Source organism: Paroedura picta, chromosome 3 (genome assembly GCF_049243985.1).
Source record: "Paroedura picta isolate Pp20150507F chromosome 3, Ppicta_v3.0, whole genome shotgun sequence".
NCBI lineage: Eukaryota > Metazoa > Chordata > Lepidosauria > Squamata > Gekkonidae > Paroedura > Paroedura picta.
This window is the reverse complement of record NC_135371.1, coordinates 157029758-157035757: the sequence shown is the minus strand read 5'-3', so window position 1 is coordinate 157035757 and position 6000 is coordinate 157029758.

Below are 6000 nucleotides of genomic sequence, written 5' to 3'. Positions count from 1 at the left end.
AAGAACCAGCAACAATGGCAACGCACAGGTCTTTAGCGCTAGTGTTGCAGATTGGTTGCAGGAGTGTATCGCTATCCGGAGGGTGAATCCACTTTTCTGGATTCCCCTGAAAGCGCTAAAACGAAGCGCTTATTGCTGATCGGTTTCAGGAGTGTTGCAGATTGTCTACGACGTCGTGGGTAATGCCAAATTAGTAGCGTTTTCAATTAGCAACCATTGTGCTATTTTTAAGCCGTGGGAAATGGCCCTTGGTTTTTATACCCTGCTTTTCGCTATCCAAAGGAAGAGGAAGAAGAAGTGTTGGTTCTTATATGCCGCTTTTATCTACCCAAAGGAGTCTCAACGTGGCTTACAGTTGCCTTCCCTTTCCTCTCCCCACAACAGACACCTTGTGAAGTATGTGAGGCTGAGAGAGCCCTGATATTCCTGCCTTCCCTTTCCTCTCCCCACAACAGACACCCTGTGAGGGAGGGGAGGCTGAGAGAGCCCTGATATTCCTGCCTTCCCTTTCCTCTCCCCACAACAGACACCCTGTGAGGGAGGGGAGGCTGAGAGAGCCCTGATATTCCTGCCTTCCCTTTCCTCTCCCCACAACAGACACCCTGTGAGGGAGGGGAGGCTGAGAGAGCCCTGATATTCCTGCCTTCCCTTTCCTCTCCCCACAACAGACACCTTGTGAGGTAGGTGAGATTGGGAGAGCCCTGAGATTACTGCCTTCCCTTTCTTCTCCCCACAACAGACACCTTGTGAGGGAGGGGAGGCTGAGAGAGCCCTTAGATAGATTACTGCTTGGTCAGAACAGCTTTATCAGTGCTGTGGTGAGCCCAAGGTCACCCAGATGACTGCATGGGAGGGAGCGGGGAATCAAATCTGGCTCACCAGATTAGAAGTCTGCACTCCTAACCACTACACCAAGATGACCATCAAAGGCACCTCAAAGCGGCTTACAATCCCCTTGCCTTCCTTTCCCCACAGCAGACACCCTGTAATGTAGGTGGGACAGAGAGAGCTCTGACAGAACTGGTCTGCAAGAGCAGCTCTAATGGAACTGTAGCTAACCCAAGATCACCCAGTTGGCTGCATGTAAAGCAGTGGGGAATCCAGGTGGTATAACATGTTAATGGATCAACCTGGAAGGACATGTTAATGGATTAAGAGCCAACACGTGTTTCTGAACAGGTTATCAGTTCCTGAATTTCATATAAATGTTTAAAGTCCATCTACTAAGCCTGTGTTCACTGGACTGGGCTGCATTTGTATGTTTACAGTACTAGACAGACAAAGGTTTTAAGATGGACAGGTATGCCAGGTGGACGATGAGGTAAGGCATTCCTCCCTAGGTTTACCAAAAGGCCTGAAGGAACATGTCCTGTCCTTTTAATCCAGGTTTAAAGTGCTTGAATGGCAGGTGAAGCTTTTCAAGGCATGGTGTTAAATAACATAGCATGGTAAATAACATCCCATTAAGCCACAATTAAAGATACAGGACTTTTTCCAGGCCTGTTGGCAACCCTCCTTTCCTCTTACTATATATTGGCTGAACTGGCCCATAGTTTCATAGAGTCATTTCTGTATTCCAGGGAAGTCTCTGGTTCTTGAGGCCTGCAGTGCAGCTACAGGGGGCATAATGGGCAATGCCCCCTCAAAATGCCATCCCCCCCTTCCTGGGTGTAAACTGCACGGAGCTTTTATTCCAACCCCAGATCGATTCAGTCCCTGCCCTCTACACAGAATGTGATTTCCGTTTGGATTTTGTGCGATCTTAATTTTCCTTCTGCAGCAAGAAGGATTGATCCGGAGTGACCCTACCTTTATTGTGCGATATCTCAGGCTGCTTTTAATCCTGAATATCCAGCTTGGGAAAGAAAGCTCTGTGGTAGAGAACCTCTGATAGGCTACACCTGGTCATGTGATACGCTTGCCTTAAAGGAGAAGCCCCTAATTTCTCTCAACTTCTGTCGGTCCTGGATTTTTCCTCCCTTCTCTGCCTTTTCGATCCTCTCCCCCTCCCCTCCAAGAAAAGAAAGAGGCTCCCTGCCTGGCTCCTCTCCCCCCCTCCCCTCAAGAAAAGAAAGAAAGAGGCATGACTCCTCCCCCCCCCCACCTTCTGAGCCTCCCTAACCACGTGCAAAGACTTTCCTGTTTCAATGGGGAAGGGGGGGGGGAGAAAGACGTGAGTTCAAAGTGATCTGAATTCAACAGGATTGACAATGGAATAAAGAATGTAAGTGCAGACTCTGCCCTGGATTCTTAGCTTTCACTTTTTAAAGAAAAGCAAGTCTCTAACGACATTTGTTGTAGCATTATAAGGGGGAAAGTACAAGCAGTTTTTGTCTGGATTGCCTTTATAGGAATGCTGAAGGGGAACCTGCAAATCAGCTAGAGCTGAATCGGTTAACCTCTTACTGACCACATCCATGCTGTGTCCCATAAGCTTTTCTCCCTGGGTTCTTTGTTCCCCTTTTTTTTGTTAATGTGCAAAGTGGACAGAAAACTGGAGCTTGATCTAGACCAAAACTGTGGCTCTCCAGATGTTCATGGACTACAATTCCCATGAGCCCCCTGCCCCTCCCATTGGCACCATATCAGGGACCTGTTGCACAATCAAACGAAGTGTATGAGAGTAACGCCCCCTCCCTTAGTGGTTTAATTTGGGAAACCCATTAATTTTCAGTTGATCAGCCTACTGGGTAGAGCTGGTCCTGCCCTAAAGCAAAACATTTCTTTTTTTTTTTAAAGCATCTAATGGCAGAAGGAGGTCAGTTGTGATTGGTGGTGACCTGTGTAAACTTGCTAGTGCAAGGCCCTGTTGTGCAGGTTCGATGCTAAACCTATGCAAGCAGAGGCAGGGGAGGGCATTTGCTGGGGAAAGTGGTAGGTGGCAGAGGAGATTTCTCCTTTGCACCCCTGCCTCCCCCCACCTCCCCTGTCACAAAATACAGTCTGAGGAGAGGAATTCTTAGGGGGGAGGGATTACAGGGAATGTCATGTTAGCAGAGTTTAAATATGCTAGAGAGCGTAGAGGAGCATCAGGCTGCTTAAAATAATAAAATTGCTTTTATTATGAGGAGAAATAGGAGAGGAGAGAGAGACTCAACTCTCTCTTTAAGTGTGCTGTTGTCTTCATTCAATCTGTTCTGGAGGCAAGCAGGGAGGAAGTGTGCTCAAAGGAACAGGGAGTCTCCAAAGAGTCAATAAGGGCACAGGAGGAGATAATTTGAAAAATGTCAGGAAATTCCTGTTCCAACTATGCTAAATACATATCTCCTCGTAGGATATTCCTCATAGGTTTTTGAATCATGCACACTAACATTTCTGCAATCAGATGCACTCTACAATTCAACACCCTATTAAGCATTCCTTTAAAGCAGTGGTCCCCAACCTTTTTATCACCGGGGACCACTCAACGCCAGGGATCACTCACCGGGGACCACTCAACGCCTTTTTCTGAGGCCCGGTGTGTGTGGGGGGGTAGTTTACTCCTCTACTCTCAACCACTGCCCTAACACTCTCTGATCACTATGGTAATGTTTAAACATCCCTTCAAAATAAGATACAGACACGCCACAACAATGAAGTGTGTTGTAAAGGGCTGGGGGGGGGGGTGAAGTAAAGGGCCGGGGGGGGGGGAGGCATCCTTCGGGGCCCACCTCCAATTAGTTGAAGGACCACATGTGGTCCGCGGCCCACAGGTTGGGGATCGCTACTTTAAAGTATTATGATCTGTTTGCTCACGTGCTATCCTTTAGAAGCCAGTGTGGCAGAATAAATCAGTTCAACATATATCAGGCGGCAAAAATCTTCCAGCATTGTGGGAGAGAAGAACAGAAAGGGACTCCCCGTTTTCATTTTTGACATGCTAGAGGGCTGGCCAATCCAGTGGTCCTCCTTGTGGGTCAGGGCCCTCAATGGGGACCTACACAGCTGGGGATGCCAACCTCCATGGTCTGAAGTTCTCCCAGAATTACAATTGACCTCTAGAGTTCCCCTGGCCTGGAGCAAATGGAAGTAGACCACAGAGACTAGGAGATATGGAAATCCTCATCCCCTTCTTAAACTCTGCTTCTCATGCACCAGTCCTAAATGCCTAGTAATTTCCCAAGGTAGGGCGGGAAACCCTATATATCTGGGGATGTCAACCTCCAGAAAAGGCCTGGAGCTCTCTCTAATCTCGTTTTTTTGGGGGGGTTTGTTTGTTTGTTTTTTTGCTGCTGTGCAGAAGGGCCTACTGCTAGTTCTCATGCCACACCTCCTACCTCTCTGTATGTAAGCCAAGAAGAGCTGCAGGATGGCAATATGAGGCCACTTGGTGAATTTTGACTAGAGTTACCCAATTCTCATAGTATTACAACTGATCTCCAAACTACAGCGATCAGTTCCTGAGGAGTAAATGGCAACTTTAGAGAGCAAACTCTATGGTTTATCCTAGATCCTAGGTGAAATCCCTCCCTAGATTCTACCGGATCTCCAGGAATTTCCCGAGTAAGAGTTGGCAACTCTAGTGGATATGGTTGTTCCATGGCTCTGAACTTTGTCTATGGCTCACTGTCAGAGCATCAGCTTGGCATGCGGAAAGTACCAGGTTCAATCCAGTTGCAAGGATCAGGTAGGAGGTGAAGTGAGAGACCTCAGCCTGGGATGTTAGAGACCTGCTGCCAGTCTGAGTAGACAATACTGCCTTCGGACCAAGAGTCTGATTCCGTATAAGGCAGCTTCATGTGTTCTTCCACTATGGAACACCTGCTGGTCCTCTGATGGTGTTTCTGGGCCCCAGGTCTCTTGGTCATGGACCAATAAGGACATAACTCTAGCCCCCCTTCTTCCTGTCACATGATCATGATGTCACAGGCTTATAGATTTTGTGGCTTCCACGATGCTATCTAAAAGTAGGTCCAACTGGGAATGGTGAAGACCCTTCTTCTAATCTTCGGGCAACATGGCTTCCTCTATAGAAGAAGATCTAGGATTCCCTCACAGGCCACAACCATACAGTGAGTATGCTTGTTCAGCTTGTTACTTTAAGCCTTTTTAAGAATCATGGTTTATTATTTCTTTGTTACTTCACATTGAAGTCCTGCCAAGAGTTGCCACTCAGACACTCTCCATCATTTGCTCTCCCCGCCTTTCTCTCCCTCCCTCTCCCTCTCCCCCTCCCTCCCTCTCCCTCTTTTCAAAGCAGTACAGCAAATACAGGTGTGCAAATGGGCTTAGGACCTGATGCATGCCAGAATGCTGTGCCTGCCTGATTTTGCCCCCAGATAAAGCTCTTCCCCCACCACCAGTGGAGCGGAGCTCATTGTGGGCCTCTTTGAATTTGCTAGATAATGCAGAAGCCTGCAGTACTGAACCCTCAACAAGAATGCTTTGATGTTTGCTTAAACTACAAGCTTTGTTGGTTTTTTCCCCCCAGGCTTTTCCATGTTGTGACTCACAGCTAAATAAATGGCCCTCCAGTACGGAAATAAAGGGGGATTGGGATAGATGTTCTTTGACTCCCAGGCTGGGTCCTCCAAATCCTTGTGCACGTAGAGAAAATTAGGGTTGCCCTATAGGATTGCTCTAGTGAAGAAAAGCAAAACTTTGACAAGGGTTTCTGGAGTTCTTCATATTTCATTAGAGGAAGACGACTCTCTTGAAGGTGGAAGAGCAAGGGTCAAACCTGTAGGCGGGAAGGTTGTTGGTCTAATAATTGCTCAGCGGTTTCCATGGTGTCCAAAACAACAAACACAAAGTTTCTTTGCGATAACAGAATTGGTCAGAGACATTCCCGGAGCAAATTCCTGTCTGATCTTTCTCTCCACGAAATCAAACAAGTTTTGTCTGTGCTTAGAATAGGCATCAAATTCCACTTAAGGCTGGCCCACGCAGTTGCTGCCCTGTAAAACTCTACACAACCTGCGATCTCTTTGTTGCGGTCTCCAAGTATTTGTAGAGTGGCCAACTGACCTGCAGAACCGGTAGGCACAGCTTAGCATAACATGGAATTAAACAGCATTGCCT